The sequence below is a fragment of the Ursus arctos genome, unplaced genomic scaffold, assembly GCF_023065955.2.
Source record: "Ursus arctos isolate Adak ecotype North America unplaced genomic scaffold, UrsArc2.0 scaffold_36, whole genome shotgun sequence".
In the NCBI taxonomy this organism is placed as follows: Eukaryota; Metazoa; Chordata; class Mammalia; order Carnivora; family Ursidae; genus Ursus; species Ursus arctos.
Window position 1 is genome coordinate 17393730 of NW_026623050.1, and position 24910 is coordinate 17418639.

Here is a 24910-nt window from a genome sequence, read left to right on the forward strand (position 1 = left end):
TCAGATCCAAACTAGTTTAAAACTGCGTTCTGCTTAACAGCCTTGTATAGGTTATTCATTCTCTTAACTTTCCTCATCTGTAAAATAGGGCTAATGACACCAATTCACGGGGCTGTTACAAGGATCAAATGAGACGTTGTACACAAAGCCTTTTAGCCTAATTCCTGGTATTTTATAAATTATTACTCATCCTGTTTGAATTATTGCCATTATCTCCCAAATTGGACTGAAACTCTGACCATGACTTTGCTTTCAGTGTCGCATCCCCTTATCTAAGTATCTTCACTTCTGGCCTTGACCTACGATGGCTTTCTGTTCTAGTCATCCGCTCACCGGCTCTGCCCAACTCCTGGATCTAATTTTTGGTCCCTCCTCCCGTCCATACCCTTGCCTAAAGTACTTCAGCACAGGCAGCTCTCAGATCCGTGAAGACTTCATTGCTTCCCCACCTGCCACCCCGACCCCAAACAAGCATCTACATTTGGGAGCCAAAACCCCGGGACTCATCTTGTAGTCCTTGCTCTGAAAACCCACATCCAATCCCTCAGTGGATCCTGTGGCAATATCCAGAATCGGACCACTTCTCACCGTCTCCTCCACCGCCACGTGGTCTAACCCACCGTCGTGTGTGCCGGGCTACAGCAGTAAGCCTCTGAACCGCCCCCCCACCCCGGGCCCTGCTACGGTTTATTCTCAATACAGCAGGCAGAGTGACTCGACAGCATCGCTCCTTTAGTTAAAATTTGAATGACTTCCTCGGAGTAAATGTTAAAGTCTTTCCTGAGGCCTATAGGACATCCCTCCTCTTCTCTTTACTGAGATCCCATGGCTCCAACCAGCAGTGTGGCTCCCACCTCAGGGTATTTACTAGCTCTTCCCCCTTCCTGGAAAGTTCTTGGCCCAAAGAGCTGCATCACTTCCTCCCTCCCTTCTGAGAAGTCTGTGTTCGAATGTCACCTTATCTCAGAGCCTGACCAGTGTGTGTGTATATAAAGTAACATCCATGCATCACTCCGACGCACTGACCCTGCTTCACTTTTCTTCCCGTGCCGTACGCGGACATAGTGTATCCTTATTTTCTATTGTCCTTCTCCCTCCACTTGGAGTAGAAGCTCCTTGAGGTCGGGACTTCATCCCCTTTGTTCACTGCTGTATCCTCAGCCCCCAACATAGTGCTTGGCACATAGTAAGCACTCAATATTTGTCGATTGGAGGCATGAAGGAAACTAATGATAACTAATGTTTTTTCGAATTCCTTCTGGATTGATGGGGCTCAGGAACAGCCAGGTGTTCTGGGGTTTGCCTATTAGTTTTGCGTTTAAGCTGCATATTCATGCTTCTCCAACTTTCTATAATTTGCAGGGGGGCATCTATAAATTTTGGATTCCTTGGAGAGGGACTCTCCCGGTCCAGCAAGCTCTAAGTCGCAGTCCCAGGAGCAGCTAGAAATTCTCACAAAATGTCGTCTGGTCAGGCAGGTTTATTATCCTGAACTGTGCTGTCAAATGTGGGCGCAGTTTAGGATAATGACTGTATTGCTCCTGACTCAGCTGCTTTCCTGTTTTCCTGTTCTCTTTGTTGGAATGACTATACCTGTCCAGGTTGCACAATGTGGTCATGACCTAGTTAAGACCGTGCAAGGTGATTTGTTTCTTAACTGCCTCTGGACTGTTCCTGTTGACCGTAACCCTGCTAAATGAGCCAGGCCTAGATTATATTAGTTAAAGATCTCTGGCAACAGAAACCTCATGCTAACCTTTGAAAAAAAGAGGAAATTTATCAGGGTTCAAGGGTGACTCTGGGAGCCCAAGACCTGGGCCTCAGGGAGAACCAGAATCAGGCCACAGGAGCCTTAGGCTGTTTCTCATCGGGGCCTCATTTTCGACCAACTGGGCTCCTTGTCCAAAGATGGCTGCTCGGGGCACCTGGGTGGCTCAGTCGGTTGAGTGTCTGCCTTTGGCTCAGGTCATGATCCCGGGGTCCTGGGATCGAGTCCCGCATGGGGCTCCCTGCGCAGTGGGGAGTCAGCTTGTCCCCCTCCCTCTACCTACCACTCTGCCTCCTCACGCACACTCTCAAATAAATAAAATCTTTAAAAACAAACAAACAAACAAAAACAAAGATGGCTGCTCATAATTCCCAGTTCAAATGTAACTGTTCTGGCTGTGGAGAATTCTGTCTGGCTGTCCATCCCTCTGTTCTCTCCCCCGGTTCAGAGCTTCTCCGGGAGAAAATCGTATCGGCCCACCCCTAGTCCAGTCAACTATGGGCAGGTGGCAGACTGGTGTTGAGGAAACATTACTGCTGGAGTCAGCTCTTAGTGATGAGAATGGGAGGCAGGGCGGAGAGTCCTGTTTAGCTGGCTGTCCCCAAATGTCCCTGCAACACATGGGAATAAACTATCTCTTCTTATTTCTTAGCCACCTCTTGACCATCCTGAAGGGTGCTGTTTCTCCAGCTGGACCCACCGGGGTCCTCCAGGCATGAGATTCCGCAGCTTATCTCTCGTTGAGCTCATCAAGACCATTCTGTGACTTGTGTACAGTGGTTGCTCATGTTTAAAGCGCACTTCCGTAGTTTGTGTGACTTTTGTAACAACGGTATGAGGCCAAGTAGAGCAGACATTATTATCCCCACCTGCAAGTTAAGGAAACAGGGATGTTAAGTAACGTGCCCCAGTGTGGGCAGTGGTAGCATCAGGACTAGAACGCTTTGCAGATCACTCCCGTGTACCAAACTGCTTTCCAAGGGGCTGCACCAATTTCCACTCACTGTGAAATTTCTCCATACAAATGCCCCCTTCCCCTCATTCTGGCCCATGCTGCATACTACTAGGGGAGTTCGTCAGTTTCGTAATTATTTCATTTTTTATTTTTTTAAAGATTTATTTATTTACGTGATCTCTACACCCAACGTGGGGCTTGAACTCACAACTCTGAGATCAAGAGTTGCATGCTTTACTGACTGAGCCAGCCAGGCGCCCCTTTCATAATGATTTTAAAGACCATTATCTAAACATGTTATACATGTTGCAAAAGTTCTTCATGATTTATATTTAAAATTTGTAGTGTCTTTTTCATTGAAGATTGTTTATTTCAATGTACTCCATCTGTTAATATTGTCCTTTATGTATTCTGAGTTCTGTGTCATACTTAGAATGGCTTTCCTCACACTGAGATTCGTGAACCAGTCTTCTCTGTTTTCTTTTATTTTTAAGGCTTATTTTACGTCTATATAGTTAAGCTACCTCAGATTTATTTATTTGTTCTGCAGCTTAATTGATATAATTTATATAGCATACAATTTACCCTTTTTAAAAAAGTATACTGAAATGCTTTTTACTATATTCACAGGGTTGTGCAACCTCACCACACTCTAATTCCAGAACATTCTCATTTCCCCTCAAGAACCCCAGTCCCTGTTAGCAGTCTCTCCTCAGTCTCCACTCCTTCTCCATTCCTCTGCGAATGCTAATCTAGGCCTGTCGCTCTAGATTTTACCTATTCTGGACATCTCATTTAATGGATTCATACACTAGGTGGTCTTTTGTGAATGACTTCTTTCATTTAGCATAACGTTTTATGTTATGTTGCATTTAGCAACATGTTTTAACATTGTGTAGCATGTTGGGTACCTCATTTCCTTCTTTTGCTGACCACAATCTGTTTATCCATTGATCACTTGGGAGGCATGGGTTTGTTTTCACTTTTGGCTACTTGGCATGATGTTGCACACTGTTTTCGTGTGGAAGTATGCTTTCAAGTCTCTCGGATACATACAGAGGAGTAGAACCACTGCACGACATGGTAACTCTGTTTAACTTTTTAAGGAATTGCTCAATTCTTTTCCGCAGTGGCTGCACCATTGGCATTACCACCAACAATGTATGATGGTTTCAATTTCTTCACATTCTTGCCGATACTTGGTATTGCCTGTTTTTAAATATAATTATTATAGCTTTCCTAGTAAGTGTGAAGGGGTATCTCCTTGTGATTTTGATTTCCATTTCCCTAATGACTAATAATGTTGAGATAGTTTCATGTCTGTAATGGCTATTTGTACATCTTCACTGGACAAATGTCCACCTAGACCCCTTGCCTATTTTTAAGTTGTGTTTCTTTAAATTCTTATTGAGTTGTAAGAGTTCTTTACATATTCTAGATACACCCTCCTTAAGATATACGATTTGCAAATATTTTCTCCCATTCTGTGGGTTGTCTTTTCATAGAATTACTTGGGAAGTATTCCTTCCTCTTCTATTTTTTGGAAGAGTTTGGGAAGGATTGGTATTAGTTCTTTGAATGTCTGGTAGAATTCATCCGTTAAGTCATTTGGGCCTGAGCTTTTCTTTGTGGGAAGTTTTAAAAGTGATTACTAATTACCAGGTTAACTTTTGTGTGTGATGTTAAGGTGGGACTCTAACTTAATTGTTTCTAAATAGAAAGCCAACTGCTCTAACACCATTTCTGGAATATTCTACCCATTTCTACTAGTTGTTAATGCCACGGAAACTTCTTTAGAACATTTTGGATCCTGACTGGCACTTCACTCTTGATGAGGCACAAAACAAATTTACTTTATCAGTGGCTGTAATGTCAGAGCCTTGAGAAATTCTCTGTCCTGTTGGCATGTGAGGTTGGAAAACAGAAGGGACCAGGAATAGCTCATGACTTCCCTGCCTCACCATGGATGTGTCAGTGTGGTTTGGAAAGCACACAGGGCCCACCAACACCCTTAAGCCTTTGTCCCTGAGGCGGAGTGCACGCCCTTGGATGCCTGCCTGCCCACGATGCAGCTCAGATCCCAGCCAGGCCCGAGGCTCCCACTTAGTCTGCTCTTGTGGCCTGGATCCCTGTCTCCAGTGACTTCCTAGACTTTGCAGTCAGCTTGCCCTGGTGGGCCTACCCATCTTTCCCGCACCCCCCTGCATTCACATTCTTCTCAGACCCCCTACTTGGTCTTTTCACACACAGTAGTGTCCACCACTCCCTCCACACTTGGGAATAGTGAGCCCTGGCCTCTGCTTTCTTTCAAATCCAGGACACTGACTATTCTAATCAGCAACTCTTTCCTTCTCCAATACATGCCTCTGCTTATCCCTGAATCCATTCCGACCTGTCCACCCTGACTCACCCCACAATTGCTCACGATTCAGCACAAACATGCTCACTGAGCCATGACACCAGGAACTATGAGCCTTGCCTCTGGCCCGTCTTCTCTCTCCTGATGCTGTTAAATAGGTGTATGTGATGCCACAGGGTCAAATGGGGTGGTTGAAAGCAGGAGCTGTTGGTGAGAAGGCAGCAAGCAGGGCCTTGTGGAACGCCTCTCAGGGGCCAGAGAGGGGAGGAGCAGCCAGCGTGGGAGCTGGAAAAAGTGACCAGAGAGCCAGACAGAAAAATCAGAACTTGTTGACTGAGAAGACATGAGATTGCTCAGCGTGGAGGGAGAAGGCAGTAGTCCCGAACACTGCTGAGAGAGTTCACCTAAGATGCAGGTTGAAAAGTACCCAGTGGATTTGGAAACAAAGGCCTTCAGTGACTTTTGCAAACCGTCAACGTTCAGGTAGCTTCTCTGTTTAAAATCCTCAAGGCTCCCCAGTGCCCTTCACAGGAAGCAGCCTCCATTCCGGCACTGCCTCTTACCACTCCCCGCATCCACACCAGGCTCCAGCACTGCTGAGCTGCTTGCAGGGACACCAGGCTGTCCTCTCTCACCCCTGTGCACTTCCCTGGGCCGCTCACCCTTTCCTCCTCTCAAACTCCCACCTGTCCTTCCAGACAAACTCAAGTACCATCTCATCCAGGAAGCCTTCCCTGAACCCCAGGTCGGGCTCGGTGGTCCTCTTCTCTTCTCCCCGTCCCATCATGTGCTGGGATGAGTAAGGTACATTTCGTGGGCGTTCTTGTCCACCTTCGTTCCGGTCTACTGGCGGGGGGCTGCAGCACTGGGTTCCCCAGCCAGCGTGCAGGGAAGCAAGCCTTGGTTTTGGAAGCGGGGGCGCATCCAGCCAAGACCAGCTAAGTACACACGGGCAGCTATGGTCATTCTCTTTGCTCTTCCGTGTCATGTAGGTCTGGTTTGCTAAGAGACTGGGGCCAGGGGTACAATTTCTGATAACCGGGGGTCATGAGGTTGCAAAATCTCCAGCACATTCCAGGTCAGTGGCTTTTCACCGTGCTACCGGCGCCTCTGCCCGGCTCACCCTCTCACCTGCCCTTCCCTGCTCTGCACACCTGCCTTTCCAGCCCGGGAGACATCCGTTGATTCACATTTGGTCCGGCATTCATCGATCTCACTCCGCCAGATCTTCTCTTGCTCTACGGTCCTCCTTTCTCTCCCCCAGCCCTCACACTGGGAAGAGGTAACTTGAGTTCGCTCTCTCCGGTTTGGTGTTAGAAGGTGGAGGAGAGGCAGTCAAGTGTAAGTACTGAGACTGAAAAACAATACAAGCCACTCCATACCGTTTACACGCAGTTTTATTCAGGGTAACTGACTGACAGGGGCAAGTGCGTGATCCAGGACGTTCTGCGGCTCGCCTTCCCCCCACTCATCCCCCCGCCGACCGTAATCCCCAGCTTTTATGGAGGGGCACGGGCACGGTGGCGTGGTTGCAGGGTAGTTATCTAAAGTGGCACCATCTGTGCCCAGTCCCTCTACTAGTTATCTCAAGTGGAGCCTTCTGTGCCCCACTTCCAGGAAGGGCGGAACAAGCCTCTCCTCCTTCGCATCAGGGCATGCGTTAACCTCCCCCGGCCGGGAACACTCGGCCCCCGAGGGAGGTCACTGTGCGGGCATGAACAAGATGGAGTCAGTGATGTCAGCACTCCTACATTGCGTTATTAGCTCCCCAGGGGCAAGGAGCATGCTCTTTCGACTCGTTCTTGCTGAGCCCAAGTCTTGCTAAACGGTACGTACCGATTTCTGGGAAGACGGACTTTTTCATTATTCCTGACCAAGGAGGCAGGCCTTAGAGTGCCAGAAGCTTTTGAGCCACTCTGTGCATGGTTCCTAGGCGTGGAGGTAGAAACAGGCAAGATTTATGCTTTACACGCGGCTCCCTTAAAATCCGACTCCAAACTCAGGACTCCGCCCGCTCCTTACTTGAAGGCCAGGCGCCCTCTTGTGGAAGAACGCGGTGTCCTCAGAAAGGTCAGACCCTCACCGCCTTTAAACCACACCTTGCCCCTTCTGGAAAACCCTTCCTGGGGCGAATGGGTAGATGAACTGTGCTTTTTAAAACGTGTAATGTCATATATTGTTTTATTCCTGGTAATGAAACTGGGCCTACTCATATTAGCAAATACAGCAAACTGTACACAAATAAAATTAAAAAATTGCCACAATCCCATCTTCCACAGATTAGCTATGGTTGATATTTTGGTGTTTTTGTTTTTGTTTTTTTAAAAGATTTTATTTATTTATTTGAGAGATGGCGACAGAGATAGTAAGAGAGGGCACAAGCGGGGAGGAGGGGGAGAAGAGACTCCCCACGGAGCAGGGAGCCCCATGCAGGGCTCCATCCTGGGACCCTAAGACCACGACCTGAGCCGAAGGCAGAGGCTTGACCCACTGAGCCAGGCGTCCCTGTTGTGGGTGCTTAATGTCTGAGCTATGTAAAGACTCCACGTAAGGACAGATAGAGGGGCGCCTGGGTGGCTCAGCTGGTGAAGCCTCCGACTCTTGGTTTCCCAGTCCGGTCATGATCCCAAGGTCCTGGGACGGAGCCTTAGCTTCTATTTTTTATTCCTGAAAATTAGTTGTAAATGTATCTAATAAACAAAAATGTAGACTGTTCCATTCTACAGCTATACCATGCTTTATTTGAGCATTCCCCTGCTGTAAGTCACGGAGGCTGATACAATTTTCCATCATGATAAATAGTATTTTGATAGACCTCTTCGTACTCAAATCTCTTTTCATATTTCTCATTATTTTCTTAGAATACATTCCCAGAAGCTTAGTTTATGGGTTATATGCTGGTACCATTTACAGATACCAAGCTGATTCCCACAGTGCTTATACTAATATAATATACACGCAGCCTCGGCCAAATCATGCTGGTGTTGCACACGCCGTCCTCTTCATCCTGCCCAACTTCCAAGCGAAAAAAATTATACTTCATCCTACTTTGCATGTCACTGATTTTTATTTATTTTTTATTTTTTTTATTTTTATTTTTTTAAAGATTTTATTTATTTATTTGACAGAGACAGCCAGCGAGAGAGGGAACACAAGCAGGGGGAGTGGGAGAGGAAGAAGCAGGCTCCTAGTGGAGGAGCCTGATGTGGGGCTCGATCCCAGAACGCCGGGATCACGCCCTGAGCCGAAGGCAGACGCTTAACGACTGTGCCACCCAGGCGCCCCAACGTCTATGTCTTTAGGTGGTGTCCTTTGCTGTATTTGCCACTCACGTTTTGCCGAGATTGTTGTTTCACTTTTAATTTAGTTATGGCTTTTAAAAAAATCTAGGAGTTAAGAAGTCCTGTTTTGCACTTAGATCTATCAGCAGTTCTCTTTGGTGTGTATTGTGCTGCTTTCGTGCAAGTTTCTTCTAAATGCAGACAAAGTTCTTTTGCGTTTGCAGTGTTTTAATTCTTACACTGATCACGGCACATGGTGTAAGGTGGCCCCTTCAGCCGGTTCTTTTCCCCAGATGATTAATATTCCAAGAATACTTAGTAAAGAATTAATGCCTTTCTGATAGATTTTTTAAATTATTTCATTATTTATAAAGTACATAAGTGTGTTAGGATTTATTCTCAGGTAGCTATCGATGTGCTAGTCTGTTCCGGCATTAGTACTCTACCGTGCTGATGATTGTGGCATTATAATGCTTTTAATCTTTGATTTTTTTTTCAAATTTCTCCTTATCTTTCTTTTTTAAAAAGATTTTATTAATTTCTTTGAGAGAGAGAGTGAGCGAGCTCGAGCAGGGAGAGGAGCAGAGGGAGAGGGAGAAGCAGACTCCCTGCTGAGCAGGGAGCCCGATGCGGGGCTCGACCCCAGGACCCCGGGATCATGGCCTGAACTGAAGGCAGACGCTCAACCAACTGAGCCACCCAGGCGCCCCTCTCCTTATCTTTCAAGAACATTTTTATGTACTCTCCATTTCCCCAAATTTTAAAGAACCAAGGAGGTGATTCAATTACTTCAACGCAGACTTCTGAACATACTCCGGCTTAATGCCACTGCCCGTCTTCACCGTGCTGGGTGACAGCTCAGGGCCGCCGCCGGTGACTTCATTCTCTCCTTTTGAAAGATGAGGAAGCAAAGGTGCAGTGTCCCGCTGTAGCCCCTGGAGAGTCCTCTCCAGCTACTGGAGACTGAGTGGGGGTTGGGCAGGTGGGAGAGTTGGCCTAGTGAGCCCCACGCGTGTCTTTGGTTGCAGGGGGCACCCTGAGCGTGGACACGGCCTCATGGATTTCCTGAGTCAAATCCTCAACTACTAGCTCAGTTCCCTTCATTTTCTCTGTTTTCACAGAGAGGTTTGGATAGACTCTTCCCAAACACATTTGCAAAACTTGGGAACCAATCAGAAAATTTCACATAAAAATGTCGATTTCCAACTTTCCCTGAAAAGAACAACAACAGAGGATGAAGGTGTTCCCACCTGGCAAAAATCTGGGGGATCAGCCCCTTTCAGATGATTTATGTGTTCCCTGTCACTTAGTTATTTCCGGCCTGGCCTTGTAGGCATCCGAGGGGACAATCCCAGTGTGTATGCTGGGTGGAAGAGGCCAGACACAAAAGGTCACACACTGTATGATTTCATGTATTTGAAATATCTACAACAGACAGTTCCAAGGAGAGAGAAAGTGGATTAGTGGTTGTCTAGGGGTGGGCTTGGGATGTTGGGGAGAATGGAGGGTGACTGCTCGTGAATACATGGTTTCTTCTTGGAGGAATAAAAATGTTCTAAAATTGATTGTGGTTGCATAACTCTCTGAATATACTAAAAAAAAAAACATTGAGTTGTATACTTTGAACGGGTAAACTGTGAATTACATCTCAATAAAGCTTTCATGTTAAACATAAAATTTGAAAAAAAGCAAAGTAGAGAATTACATAATATACCACTCTTTTCCTAAGAGGGGGACTAAAACTATAGTAAAAAAATCACAAAGAAAGGATAAATCATAAAGTAAAATTAATTGTCACCTATGGGAAAAGAAAGGGATGGGGGCAAAGGGCCAGGGATAGAAGCTAGAATTCTCTGAGCAGACTTTGTAGATTTGGCTTTGAAACTATGAAAATGTCTACATAGAAAACATTAAAAAAAATAAATCCTAATAAAGCAACACGAACTTTGTATCAGTTATAGTTCTTTATAACTGTATAAAGAAGATCTCTTTCTCGTGACTTTAAAACAGTTATTTGAGTACATCCCTAAGGACAAAAAGAACCACAAGAAAATCCTGAATATTACTGAACAATAATCGTATTGTTAGTGATAGCATTGGTACTCTTATTTCAAGACTGTTGGATATATATTGTGTGAAAGAGTAAATGAGTGTTTGTGTGTTGAGAAGTGGGGTTTTTAGCAAGAGAGAAAGGAGGCAGAAATGAAGATCAAAATAGTTAAATAGGGGCGCCTGGGTGGCACAGCGGTTAAGCGTCTGCCTTCGGCTGAGGGCGTGATCCCGGCGTTATGGGATCGAGCCCCACATCAGGCTCCTCTGCTGGGAGCCTGCTTCTTCCTCTCCCACTCCCCCTGCTTGTGTTCCCTCTCTCGCTGGCTGTCTCTATCTCTGTCGAATAAATAAATAAAATCTTAAAAAAAAAAAAAGTTAAATAACCACCTTGTAATTTTATTGGAATTGGAAGTATCAGTATGAACCCATAATGCGTTTTATTTATCCATATTTATCAGTCTCTATATTTACGAATTATCTTTACCATCTCTCTCTTTTTCTCTCTCTGATATTGTGATTTATAATAAGAAATACATATCTAGTCTTCATCCCCGTTTCTGGCACAGAGCTCTTACAGCCCTTAAGAGTTCCTAAGTGAAGGATTAAAGGTGTCTTTTGTTATGTTAATGGTGACTTTTGGACGGGCCAGGGGAACCAATCCTGTGACTAGGGGTTGGAGCTGTCAGTCTCACCCCCCTGACCTCTGGAGAGGGGAGAGGTGCTGGGAATGGCTAGCAATCCCTGTACCTACCGAGGAGAGATTATTCCCAACTTTGCTGGGAAAGGGAGAAGGCAAGGGGGTCAACGCTCGAAGACCCGCTGCTCTTCTTTGCTCCTGCTTTTATTGGTCCTTCAGGCTAATCACAAATCCTTATCACTGTTTCTCAAGCACGTGATGTGAAACTGGGAGGATCTGTTTACAGGAAAGATACGATATGCTAATCTGCAAGTTCCATGAGTTCCGCTAAACATAGCCTAAGGGGTATGCCTACATTTCTTAGATCACAGGGCGACTGTTTGGGCCCAGAAAGTTTCTGGAAGGCAACTCCCCGCGGCATTCCGAGGGCAGAGCGGTCCCGCAGGCCTCGGCATTCCAAAGGCCTACGCCCTTCTCGGAAACCTTCCCGAAACCTTCTCTCGCCCTCAGCGGCCTCCGTGTTACATGCATTTTAGCAAGCCGGGTATTATGGCTGGTTTCAGGCTCTACGTTAACCCCAACAGAGACGGGCTGGGTGGTTGAGTCAGTTGGCAGTGACCAATGATTTAATCAGTTATGCCAATGAAGGAAGCCTCCATAAAACCCCAAAACGGTGGGGATCAGAGAGCTTCTGGGTTGGTGAACATGTGGAGAGGTGGGGGGAATGGTGTATTCCAACAGGCATGGAAGCTCCACGCCTCTTCCCCATTCCTTGTTTTATGTATCTCTTCCATCTGGCTGTTCTGCGTTATATCCTTTAACAGTAAACTGGTGGTTTAGTAAGTAAAATGTTTCTCTGAGTTCTGTGAGATGCTCTAGCAGATTAATTGAACCCAAGGAGGGGGGCATTTGAACCTTCAGTCTACAGCCTATTAGAACCAACTGATCCATAGGTTGGGCTTGTGAATGGCATCGAAGTGTGTGTGTGCGTGTATGTGTGTGTGTGTGTGTCTGTGTGTGTGTGTGTGTGTGTGTCTGTGTGTATAGGGTGGAGAGATAATCTCATGGGACTGAGGCCTCAATCTGTAGGATCTGACACTCTTTGGGTAGATAGCGTCTGAATTGATTTGAACTGTGTGACCCAACTGGTGTTGCAGAGAATTGCTTGGTGTGGGGGATAACCTCCACACATTGGTGACCAGAAGTGTCAGGAGTGAAGTGTTTCATGGGAGTAGTAAAGGAGACACACACGAAAAAAAGACGTCATAAGGAAGTACTGGGTTTTCTCCACACAGGTGGAAAACCAGGTCTTTCCTCTGCATGACCTATCGTCTGTCATCTATCATCCATCTATCTTTGTATATTGTCCTAGCTCCGACCACCAAAAAGGCCTGTGTATATAAGGGGCTAAAACACATTATTTCTCATTCTCCATGGAGTTTACTTGCTATAGCTCTGTTCTCCTGGGAATCTGATAAGAGTGGAATGTCAGCTGCGTTACTAGGCAACATTGCTTGCGGTAAAAATGGTGCACTGGATCTGGACAGTGAGGACAGTGGCTGAATTGGAAAGTCCTCATGGGAAGCTATGGTTTGGGAGTTCCCTGGGAATCATGACTTGGAACTGGACATGTCCCTTGTCGGGACACGGAGCAAGCTAGTCCCATAGAACTGTTACTAGAGAGACTGGTTCCTAATTGGGATAAGAGGTTTTTATTCATTGTTTATTTGAAACTGGGGTTTAACTGGGCATCCTGCACTTTAGCTGGCAATCCTATGGTGGGAACAGGGGTGGGGGCATTGGTTTGCAAACTAGCCTGTGTACATGGAGGGCAAGGAGAGACTGAAGAAAGAGGTGGACCACCGCAGGTCGGTAGGCGGCAGGTTTAATCAGCAAGGGAACTTACTTCTGAGGCTTGTCTTGGGTGGCTGGCTGCAAGATGAGCAGATCTCTGTCTGCCAGAATCTTTAAAGTTTATACAGAGGCCTTAACTGGGTTCAGTTACATGCACGGCCGAGACGGTCTCCACAACACCTTACTCTCTCAAGGCTATGTCCTTGGAAGAGCTCGCACTGTGGGAAGGGTAGGCAGAGTGAACATTCCAAGGACTGGGGGTGGGGTTGGGGTGGGAGTTGGAGGTAGACTGATCCAGGGGGTGGGTGGTGGTAAGGAGCCTTTGATTTTTCCAGTCTAGCTCATGGGTCAACCAGCAGTCCGGGCCCTCGCCCTCTCGCCCTCTCAATGACCTCCTCCAATGGGGCAGGGAGTGTAGGGCCTAGAGAAACGCCTGCCACTGCCTGGCTGGTGTGCTGTGCTTCCTGTCCTTGGATCCTTAATTCTAAGCGAAGTCAATGCCAAGTGTGGCCTATTATAGTTACGTGAGTCCAAATGTTTAAAAGAGCCTGAAAAGAATGCCAAAGAAGGCGTTGTAACCTAGAAACAGCAACCCGCTGAGGATCAGTCTCACCCTGAGAACCCAGATTGGGTTCTCTAAATAATATTTATTTAAAGGAAATGGCTGATTCCATTGGGACAGCAAAAGTACAGGACGAACTTGAAACCTCTTGTCCTACAGGAAAACAGGACTACTGGAAGCTGACTACATTCATGTCAGAAAACTCAGGAGCTTGTATGGAGAAGCTAGGATTTGCTTATGTGAAGAGATAGGGTATAAAGGAGGCATTGGGTATGTGAGGATTCATTATGTCATTTCCTCTAAGTTCGTATTTTTGGAATTGTCCATAATAGAAATCTAAAAATAATAAAATAAGTCGTGGCTGTGCCAATTCCTATTCCCTCCAGGAATGGTAGAATCATAATTATACTTTAAAATGGCTGCACAGAGTCAAAGTAGTATAAATTATTTACACATCCTTCTATTATTTTAAATATATTTTTAAAGACAAGTTGTTATTTAGGTTGGGAGTTTGAAAAATTTCAGTATGAAAAGACCAAGTCGTAGAAAATTGCAGAGACCTAATGTACAATGAAGTCAAATGCATAAGTAATTGAAAAACTAGCTTTAACAAGGAAAGAGCTCATGGTTGAGACAGAATTTCAATTCTGTTCAACAGAATAAACCAGAGGAACCACACTGGCCATTGTGGGATGCGTGCACCTCTGAACTCCCTATTCTTTCCTCTGGGAGCAGAGATGGGGCAAACCAACCACCCTGGGTCCCCAGAAGATCAATTCTATGAGTCTCCTAGAGGTAAGGCAACCTTCCTGCCCCTGGGGGCAGGGCTCCTAGGGCAAGTCATCACTCCTCCTCGCCACAAGGGCAACAGCCTGCGGGGGGTTAAGTGACCCGGAGAAGGAGGGTACTTCTTCATTGGAGGAGCCAGGGTAAGTAAGAGTTACTGTTCAAAAACCTCTTCACATCCGTTCAGTGCCCATGAGGAAGTCGTGCTGGGTCCCAGGCGAACAGCAGGGCTGTATCTGAGTGCCCTTCTCAGTGTGGGCAAGCCCCACGCTGTGACTCAGCCTGTACCAGGTCACCCAGATGCCCTTAGCCCACAAGGTACCCCCCCCCCCCACAATGCCACTTGCTATCCTTCGGCCTCTTCTTTTATCCATTGCGCCCCCCCCCCCCCACCTTCCAACTCCTGGTGGAACAGGCCCTGGGCCTCGGCAGAAGGGTCTCTGTGGTTGAAGGCCTTCTGGACAATTGCCAGCCTTGAGGTCTACTCACAGTTACTGGAAAGCAGCTTTAAAAATAGAAATAGCTGTGGTAAAAACTGTGGTCAGAGCCATCAAACCACAGCAAGGCCAACTTCTTTCTCTTGAAAACTCATTTCTGAGAAGTGATCTGTTTCCAGTGGCGGGAGGGGGACTCCAGTTCCTTCTAAAGGGGCAGAAGAATCCTGTGGTGGTTGATGGCCCCACCTGAGCTGACCCTGCCTGACTTGTCAGCAGGAAACCGATTTCATAGCCAAATTGAGCCTTTTCTCGATGGGCAACGGGTGCCTAATACATATCTTTTAAATCAAATTTACTCTTGCTTTAGCTCCTCGATTTTTTGGGTAATGGAAACATACAATTACAATCCTGCCGAAAAGCATTTGCCTTTAGAAAACTTCAATGTCTTGTTTTTAGAAGGAAACGAGCTTTAGTTTTTATACCATTCTTCTCCCTGTTCAAACACGGGATGGCCTACCTTGGGAGCACAGGTTACAGAGTAATTACTATTTTGGTTCAACACATATAACAGGGAAGAAGCCAAATGGGTAGGACTGTATTTTATTAATTTAATTTAATTTTTTTAAAAAGATTTTATTTATTTATTTGACAGAGAGAGAGACAGCCAGCGAGAGAGGGAACACAAGCAGAGGGAGTGGGAGAGGAAGAAGCAGGCTCCCAGCCGAGGAGCCTGATGTGGGGCTCGATCCCAGAACGCAGGGATCACGCCCTGAGCCGAAGGCAGACGCTTAATGACTGAGCCACCCAGGCGCCCCAGGACTGTATTTTAGATAAAACAAAGTATTCCTCTGCCAGGCCTTTTAGGTTTTTTCCTCTCTTGCTGCTTAGCAAATGTCACCCCTATTGTCCAAATACTGGGACTCTCTGAGCCTGTGAAGAGAAAATGTGGTTTTATGTGCTCTTTCCCTGCCATGACATTGGTCTCTTGTCATTCTCCCCAAACTCATCTGGTATCTTTCTCAGCCTACTTTGAAGAAAATTTCCTCTTGGTCCTCCTAACCCTTTTCTACAGATGTTATGAAGACCCCAGGAGAGACCTGGGTGTTCTCCTTTTTTTTTTTTTTTTAGTTCTGTCTCTTGGAGAGGAGAACATTTTACATATGACACCCATGGTCTCAAATCTCTCATGCCCTCTATAAAATTCATCCAGACAAATATTAAGTGTCTACAGTCAGCAGGAATCTATCAGGAATAAATTTGGCTACAAGTAACAGAAAAACTAATCTAGAGAGGCTTAAAAAATGAGATTCATTTTTCTCATGTAACAAAAATTCAGGAGACATGCAGCTTCTGGAATTGGTTCAGTGGTTGATTCGAAGAATATTCTGGATAACAGCTGTGATTGGTTTGTCGTTTCCTCATGTGTTCAAGATAACTATTACAGCTCCATATTCACCCATATGAATCCATATTCAAGGCGGGGAGAAGGATGAGGGGCCATGCTAGCATTGTCTGTGCCTTGATATTAGGAAAGCACAGGATTTTCCAGAACCTTCCAACAGACTTTTACTAACATCTCATTGGCAGGACTGTGTCACATGGCCACTTGTAGCTGCAAGGGCAGCTGGGAAAGCAACCATTTAGCTTTTCCCATGCCAAATGTAGAGTCCAGGAAAGAAGGAAGTTGGGAGTGGGCATTGGGTCAGCCAAACTACAGTGTCTACAATGAGATCCTCCCAACTCTATTTGGAAAAGTAAATGGCATCAAGGAAAACCAACATCCAAACATTAGGAGTTTTGCAGGAGAAAACAGAAAAGCAGAAAGGATGGCATCATCAATAAAATGCTTCAAGAGAATCTCCCAGAATCGAAGGACATAAGTTTCCAGGTTGAAAGGCTCACGTAAGTGCCTAGTGCAGTGGCTGAATATCACATATCATTGTGAAATTTCAGAACTCTGGGGCCGAAGAGAAGATCCTACAGGCTTCTGGAGAGAGAAGGGGCAGGGGGGAACCAGTCCACAAAAACAGGATCAGGAATCAACACTGGAAGTTAAAAGAACATTGGAAGAATGCCTTGAACGGTGGAAGCCAGAGGAAAATGGAGAAATGCCTCTAAAATTGAGTGAAAATAATTTACAATCGAGAACTTTATGCCCAAAGTAACTGTGAAGGTAAAATAAAGACATTTTCAAGCATTCCAGGCTTCTAACTTATTTCTCATACTCTTTCTCAGAAAGTTACTGGAGGATGTGTTTTAGCAAAATGAGGAGTAAACCAAGAAAGAAAAAGGCAGGGATACAGAAACAGGAGATCCAAGGGGGTGAAAAGCGAAGGGAATCCAGGATACTGAAGGGATATTGCGGGATGACAATTGCGTAGCAGGCGACAGAGGATGACCAGCCTGCATTTGAGCAAGTCAGAGGCTCTGGGAGACAGTTCCTCAGAAAGATGAAATTTATAAAATACCTGCTATGAATGAATACATGTCTTGAGAAGAGATTTAAACAACTGGAGGAGAATTGAATGGATTGCTGAAAAGTTCATAAACAGCTAATAAACAAGTAGGGCACCTGGGTGGCTCAGTTGGTTAAGCTTCTGTCTTTGGCTCAGACCATGATCCTAGGGTCCTGGGATTGAGCCCCACATCGGGCTCCCCACTCAGGTTCTCCGTCTCCCTGTGCTCCTCCCCCTGCTTGTGTTCTCCCTCTCTTTCTCAAATAAATAAAATCTTAAAAAAAAAAAAACTCTAACCAAGTAAAAAATAAAGACAATTATTAGCTCAAGAAAATAAAAGCAATATACAAGAACGGAAAAATAATCATTGTTACATGGCTCAGCTCTGAGGGTCATACAAAATCATAATAATGTAAAAACTAAATATTGATTTAAGCAAAATTATGATGTAAGTATATCAGTTTGGGTAGGGGAACAGAAATCTGAGTGTGGCAGGAGATGGGGGGGATGAAGGACATAGGTCTTCACCTGTCATGGTAGGAAGACGACAGCTACATCCCGAACTGAAAATCGAGAAGTAGTAATCCAAGCATTCTGTTTAAAGATACAGAGGCAGATACCAAAAGAATCAGTTCAAAGAGATGTAAGAAATTGTATATGCGGCTGGGAAATGGAAGAAGGTAGGAGAGAGACTGTTGTCTTTCCTGACAGATCTTATTGGACTATTGGGCTCTTTAAATCATCACTATGTCTAACTTCAAAACAAAAAAGTAAAAAGAGAAAGAAAAAAGTTGACACTCATATAATTCAAGTGGACATCCTTATTATAAGTATCTTAAGATTTAAGTAAAATCTTACCTGGGTTAATGAACAGAACACAAACGGAACCACATTATCACGAAGGGTTCACTACCAGGTACCCATTTAATGCAGTGATTCTGAACCCTGGCGGCACAACTCTGGTTGGTCACACTGGAGAATCACCCCGAGAACTTTTAGAACCGGCTCCAGCCACGCCTCACCTAAGCCAATCAAACCGAATCTCCGGAGCCCGCAGGGACGTCACCAGTTTTTTTTTTTTTTTTTAAGTACTTCAGGTGATTCTAAGGTGTAACAAGATTGAGAACAACTGGTCTAATGACCACCTGAGGAACATGTTTTAAAAACTTGCCCTGATATTTCTTTTCAATGGCAGCTCATCATCTGCTGAAGAGTTTGGCTCCGCCCACAGAAGGAGGCGGGGACGTGAAGGATGTAAGCGGAGGCTGACCTGCGCGCCCAGCACAGAGGCGGGACTGGACCGGGCTGTCTAGGCTGCGTGGAGACGTCAAGGTCAGTGTCACTACAATCCTAACGTCAGGAGAGAGGTGGTCTCCATGGCTTCAACAGCAGATTAGGGTTGCAGGGTGCCAATCACAGATTTATTTATTTTCTTTCTTTCTTTCTTTCTTTCTTTCTTTCTTTCTTTCTTTCTCTTTCTTTCTTTCTTTCTTTCTTTCTTTCTTTCTTTCTTTCTTTCTTTCTTTCTTTCTTTCTTTCTTTTTTGCATTTTCAGCTCCTCCTGAAAACCAAATGCTGGAAGATTTCCTCTTTACAGGTGATTGGAGCACAAATTAGTGACCCTTGAAAACACAAACACATAAGATCAAGCCTTCAAAACCACTATTTTTAGCAGATAAGTGCACCTGATGATTCCATTACAATCCCCTACCCGTGTTTGGGGTGCCAGACCATTTTTGATTCGTATTGGAGGCAGGATGCCTTCATGATTCATCAGGTGGGCATCCTATCTTTTATTTTTATTTGTTTATTTGAGAGAGCGAGAGGACACGAGGGGAGGAGAGGCAGAGGGAAAGAATCTCAAGCACACTCCCTGCTGAGCAGAGAGCCTGACTCAGGGCTCGATCTCTCAACCCTGAGATCATAACCTGAGCCGAAACCAAGAGTTGGACGCTCAACCGACTGAGCCACCCAGGTGCCCCAGGTCTGCTTCCAATTTTTAAGAAGACACTTTTAGGTCAGTAGCAACGTCCCACTCGGCATCCTTCATAAAACAAATGTAGAAAAAAAACACTTGGAGGCAAGATGTGCCAGGATACCCAGGGCTGTATCAAGAAATCTAGGTCATTATCAGTATAATCCAAGTCAAGAGAAATGGCCTCAGATCTCCGCTCTTAAGATATGGTTTTGGCAGTTTGGGGGGGGGGGTGCCCTTACCTGAGGTATAGGATAGAAACTTGCTTGTAAGCAAAACAGAGAGTTCCATCTTCCTGAAGCATAAACTCCCCCTACTTTCCTCTAGGCCTCGCTAGATTTCTCTGAGACTGGCCCCAGGATCAGAAATGGAGATATAATACCAGTCTTCTAAGTGCTTTGTGAGGATTATCCTCACCGAGGACTTTAATTAGAACTAAGAGTCAGATACCAAGGTGGAAGGCTCACGCTGGGATAGCGCCAGGTTAAATATCCCCAGGGCACAAGGGACTCTGGAAAAGATGTGAGAGAGGGCTGCTGAGAGGCCGTAGAAAGTGCAGGTGAGGTGGTGCCAGATGGCCCTCCTTCTTGACTTCTCTTTTCTACCCTCCTATCCCACTCATCACTGCTGCTTGCCCTCTCAGCCCCTCCTGGGAAAAAACCCAGGACCAGGCGGGTTCTGGAGTGCTCCCGCAGTCACACATACCTCCGCCTGCTACGTATGGCTGTCTCAGCCAATGGCTTCCCACCTGGCACCGAGGTCCACGGGCTCAGGGGACTGGGAGGAGTTCTGCCTTGCAGTCAGAGCACTCTTGGGTGATGTGAGCAGCTGTGTCCTCTGTGCCTGCTTTACAAAGCCTGGGGCCTCCACGGGATGTTGAGCTCGGGAAGGACAGTAAAATGTAGCTCTGCGCTGTAGAGGGAGTCACTGCCCGGACCAGACTCAGGTTCACCTTATTAAATTGGCGATCAGACTCGGAAAGCGGTAGCTGGTAGGTCATAAGCACATCCCTAAGTGTGTATCTAACCAGATGGGGACAGTAGTGCCTTGTTCTGGGTTTCTATAAACTGTGCTCACCAGCGTTTTCAGTTCCTTTGAATTGCAAATGGTATTAGAAGAGGCCTGGCTGAGAAACGCAAACAGATACACTTCATTAGCCCCTTGTGCAGAACCTAACAGCAGCTGAAAGGCGGAGAAATCAGGAGGAAGGCCTTAGGGCCCCAGCAGCTGAGTGTGGTGGGCTAACAGACGCACGCAGGGCACGCAGGCATGGCTTTGTATGGGGCAGAGGGAGGATGACAGCGGCTGACCTCCCACCTTGTCCAGGAGAGGTGCCCTACCCTTCAGCTGCAGGGATGGTAAGTCAGAATGGGTGGGGTCTGTGGCACGGGAAAAGTCAAGGGGCAGGGGACACAGGTCATCGGGTCTATGTTAAAGGCGCAAGGTGTGTTTCCTCAGATTTTCCTTGGCCAGTCCTCTCCCTTTCCCTTTTGAAACCCTGAGGTTTAAACGCTGGACGGAACCCCCAAACGTTGCTGATGAGAGTACAACTGCTGTGGAAAACAGTTTGGCAGTTCCTCAAAATGTTAAACCTGGAACTACCCCATAACCCATAATTTCACTCCTAGACATAGACCCAAGAGAACTGAAAATCTGTTCACACACTTTGTAAAAGAATGTTAAAGAAATATTCATGGTAGCATTACTCCTAATATCCAAAAAGTGTGAACAACCTATGTCCATCGACAGATGAACGGATAAAGCTGGGCACGGCCACGCAATGGAGCACTGCTCAGCCATAAAAAGGAGCAAAGTACGATACATGCTACCACATGGGTAAATCTGGAAAACATTATGCTAAATCAAGTCAGACACAGAAAACCGTTTGTAGGATTCAGTTTATACGAAATGTCCAGGATAAGCAGATCTGTAGAGACAGAAAGTTGATGTTCTGGTTGCTAGGGGTTGGGGAGGGGCAGTTGGAAGTGACCTCTTTTCGGGGCGATGGAAAGGTCTGGAATTAGGTAATGGTGTGGGCTGCACACACTGTAGATACACTAAAAAACACACTGGATTGTACACTCGACAGTGGTTAAAATGGTGAATTGTATCTAAAAATTACAAAAGGAAGAAAAAAAAACTTTGATAACTTTTTAAGAAGTTGCTATAAAAGCAAGCCCAGCAGATTTATTTTAGTAATGCATTTAATTTCCAAAAACTTGTGTCACAGGAAGATTTGTAAATGGCTCGTGATGCCTCCAAATCTGAAGTATTAATGTTCACTTGAAAGTTTTATTCTAGATTCCTTTTGCTGCTGCCGCTTAGATTCTTTCTGCTGAGGTTGTTACTTCTGCCATGCAGTGTTTTCTTTCAAAGTTTGGTGATTCTTGGGGGTTAGCGAAGAGTTACTGAGGAGGGTTGAGATCAGTACTTTGGAATTCTGGCTGATGATGAGAATCAGCTGGAGTGCTGTAGTTAGCACGTAGGCCAATTACGTCAGAACTGAGGGGGAAGAGGGAGAGGCACTGGGCATCGGTACCCAGTTCCCCAGGGGATCGTGTGTGCCGGAGCTGAGAGTTACTATCTAGAGTAACTGACATGCTAGTTCTGGCCAAGTCTGAGTCTCTGCTTCCTGGTAGGTGCTGGAGCTCACGTGAGGGTAGGGGCCCAAGGATTCTACCCTCGGTGACTGTGCTGCCCAGGAAACATTCATCAGAGGTGATTGTGGTACCCGGCACACTCTATCCTAGGTGATGCTCTCGGTCCAGGAGTCTTTAATTTAGATGATTGTGGGGGCCCAAGAAAGTCTAAGTTAGATGATTGGGGGCCCAGGAAAGTACCCTAGTTGCTTGTGTATGCCCAGGTAACTCTTTGGTGATTGGGGACCCAGGAAACTCCTCAAGTTGATTGTGGATATCCAGAAAACTCCACCTTAGGTGACTGTGGTCCAAATAAATAACTTGATTGACTGCAGATGCCCAGGAAACTGTCTTCAATGATTTAAGGGTGCAGGAAACTAACTTAGATTCTTGTTAGCCGAGGAACTCTACCTATAGTGATTGTGGACCCAAAAAGCTCTACCTTGGGTTATAGAGGGGGCAAAAGTGATTTTACTGTAGGTATTTCTAGGGCTCTGGAAAGTCTGCCTAAAGTGATGGTGCAGGCCAACGAGGCTTTACCTTAGGGAACTGTCCAAGAAAACGCCACCATAATTTATGGAGGGTCAGGAGACTCATCTTAGGTGATGGCAGGGGGAAAGGAATCTATGTTAGGTGATTGTGGGAACCCAAAACACACAATTTTAGGTGATCTAGGAAGCCCAGGAAACTCCACCTTAATTGACTATAAAAGACACAGGAAAGTCTCACTTAGGTGATTGGGTGGGGGAGGGCAGGAAGAATCTCTCAGATGACTCTGGGGTCCCAGAAAACACTCTTTTGGTGATATTCAGGGCCCAAAAAACTATAGCTATATGATTTTAGGGGGCCAAGATTTTTACCTTGAGGTGATTTGGGGGTCTTGAGAATACTGTCCTAAGGGATTTGTCGGGCCAAAAAAACCTCTAGGTTACTTGACTGGCATAAATGGAACACAATCTTAGGTGATTGTGGGCCCCCAGGAAAATCTACTTTAGGTGATTATGTACCATTAATGGAGACTTAATGTGAATCTGGGGTCTCTGGAATCTTCCACAGGTGAATGTAGGGGCCCAGGAAACTCTGGCTTTTGTGACCATGGGAGAACAGGAAGCTGTATCTTAGGTAACTGGGAGCTAGAATAACCTGCTTTAGCTTGAATGTGAGGGCTAGGGTAGTATACCTAAGATGATTGTGTGGGGCCAACATCACGTACCCTAGGTAACACTGGGCGCCCAGGAAACTCTGCCACAGGGACAGGTGAAGAGGGTGGTTAGGACGTTCTTCCCTGGGTGATCGTGAGACACAGGAGTGTGTGGCTGAGTTACGGATGGGTTAGCACGTTACAGATTAAGATGCCTATGGAGAAGGAGAAAAGTCTACCTGACATGATGTTGTGCTCCCGAAACTCTGTGGGAGGTGGCTGTGGCTCAAACTCTAGCTAAGATGATTGTGGGCGTCCAGAAAAGTCTAATATAAGGGGTTGTCAGGTCCCAAGGAATTCTGCCATAGGTGATAGTAAGAGCCCAGGAAACTCTACCTTTGGTGATTGTAGGCACCCAGGATATATATACCTTACGTGACTGGGGGGCCCCAGAAGTTCTACCTTCTATGATTGTGGGTGGTCAAGATAATGTACTTTATGTGAATAGGGGACCCCAAACGTTCTATCTGACATGTTTGTACAGTCCCAGGAGTGTCTACCTCGAATGACTGAAGGTGCCAAGAAAACTCTATTTTGGGGGCCAGGAAACCATACCTTAGTGATTGTGTGGGGCTTAGGCAATTCTCCCTTAGGTGTTATGGGACCCCAAGAAATACTAGCCTAGAAATTATAGATCTAGAAACTCCATAAAAGTGATTGTGGGGACCCAGAGAGGTCTGCTTTAGATCATTGTGGTGGGCCAGGTACCTCAAGTTTAGGTAACTGAGGGGCCCAGGAGACTGAACCTTAGGTGACTGGATCCAAGCTGATGTTGCCAGATTGATTGTGGGGGCCCGGATGACTGTAGCTTTAGGGATTTTGTGGAGAGCCAAGACATACTCGGCTTAGTTGATTAATTTTGGGGGCCCAGAAAATTCACCTTAGGCAATTGTAGGGGGTCCAGGCAAGAGCAGCTTAGGGTATTTCATGGGGGGTGGGGGGAGAAAGGGGCAGAAAACTAGACCTTAGGTGATTGTGGGTGCCTAGAAAACTTGACCTTAGGTCTTTGAGGGAGACAGGAAGTAAACCTTAGTGGTTTTTGCAAACCCCCCCTGCCCCAAATGCTACCTTCGGAAATATCGGAGATCCTGGAATTTCTACCTTAGGTGTTTGGGGGGACCCAAGAATGTGTACCTTAGGCAATTTGGGGAGTCCAGGCAACTTTCACTTAGGGGATAGTGGGGGCCAGGATTTCTACCTTAGGGGATTGTGGTGGTCAGGAAAACTTATCTTAGTTGATTGCTTGTGTGTGTGTGGGGGGGGTCAGGAATGTATCCCCTAACAATTCAGGGGTATCAGGAAATTCTACCTTGGGTCATCTAGGGAGCCCAGGAAACTCTCCCTTAGTTGATAATGGGGGGCCAGAAATCTTGCCCTTAAGTGACATTGTGGTCCCGGAAAACACTCCTCTAGGTTATCTTCAGGACCCAAGAAACTCTGTGTGATTGTTGGGGGGGGGGGTGTAGGATTCTCACCCTCACCCTTAGGTGATTTGGGGGGTCTGAAAACTCTTAGGGGATTTTGGGGGCCCCAGGCACTCTTGGTTGACATCGGCCATCAAGGAAACACAATCTGATGATTGTGGGCACCTAAAGCCATCTGCCTTGGGTGATGGAGTCCCCTGAAACTCCGTCTTAGGTGGGGATGAGGGGAGTTGGGTGGGGGACAGGTATCTCTACATTTTCCGACAGTCGGGGTCAGGAAGCTATGCCTTATGTGATTGTGGGTGTCCAGGAAACTCTCCATAGTTGATTGTGCTGCCCGTGAAACTGCACATTGTAATTGCAGGGAGTGTGAGGGTCCATGAACTCTTTTGGTGATGAGGGGTCAGGGCACTTTTTCATAGGTGATTGTGGATGCCAAGGTCACTGACTTTGGTGCTAGTGGGGACCCAGGAAACGCTAGCTTAGGTGATCCCGGGGGCTGAGGATTCTCTACTTAGAGGTTT

The 24910-nt window shown here is 46.1% G+C and overlaps 2 long non-coding RNA genes across 4 annotated transcripts; one reads left to right on the forward strand and one right to left on the reverse strand.

Annotated features, from left to right (window-relative positions):
• LOC130542518 (uncharacterized) lies at nucleotides 1-6091 on the reverse strand. Its single transcript, XR_008957139.1, has 2 exons — nucleotides 5795-6091; nucleotides 1-2637 (listed from the first exon to the last, which is right to left on the reverse strand). It is a non-coding gene; the product is annotated as an uncharacterized LOC130542518 (long non-coding RNA).
• LOC125282783 (uncharacterized) lies at nucleotides 2871-23852 on the forward strand. 3 transcript variants are annotated; one of them, XR_007190062.1, is made up of 3 exons: nucleotides 2871-6423; nucleotides 14127-14263; nucleotides 18343-23852. It is a non-coding gene; the product is annotated as an uncharacterized LOC125282783 (long non-coding RNA). The 3 variants fall into 3 exon arrangements; XR_007190060.1 differs by having other exon boundaries at nucleotides 2871-6364; XR_007190061.2 differs by having other exon boundaries at nucleotides 5022-5565.
• The last annotated feature ends 1058 nt before the right edge of the window (nucleotides 23853-24910 follow it).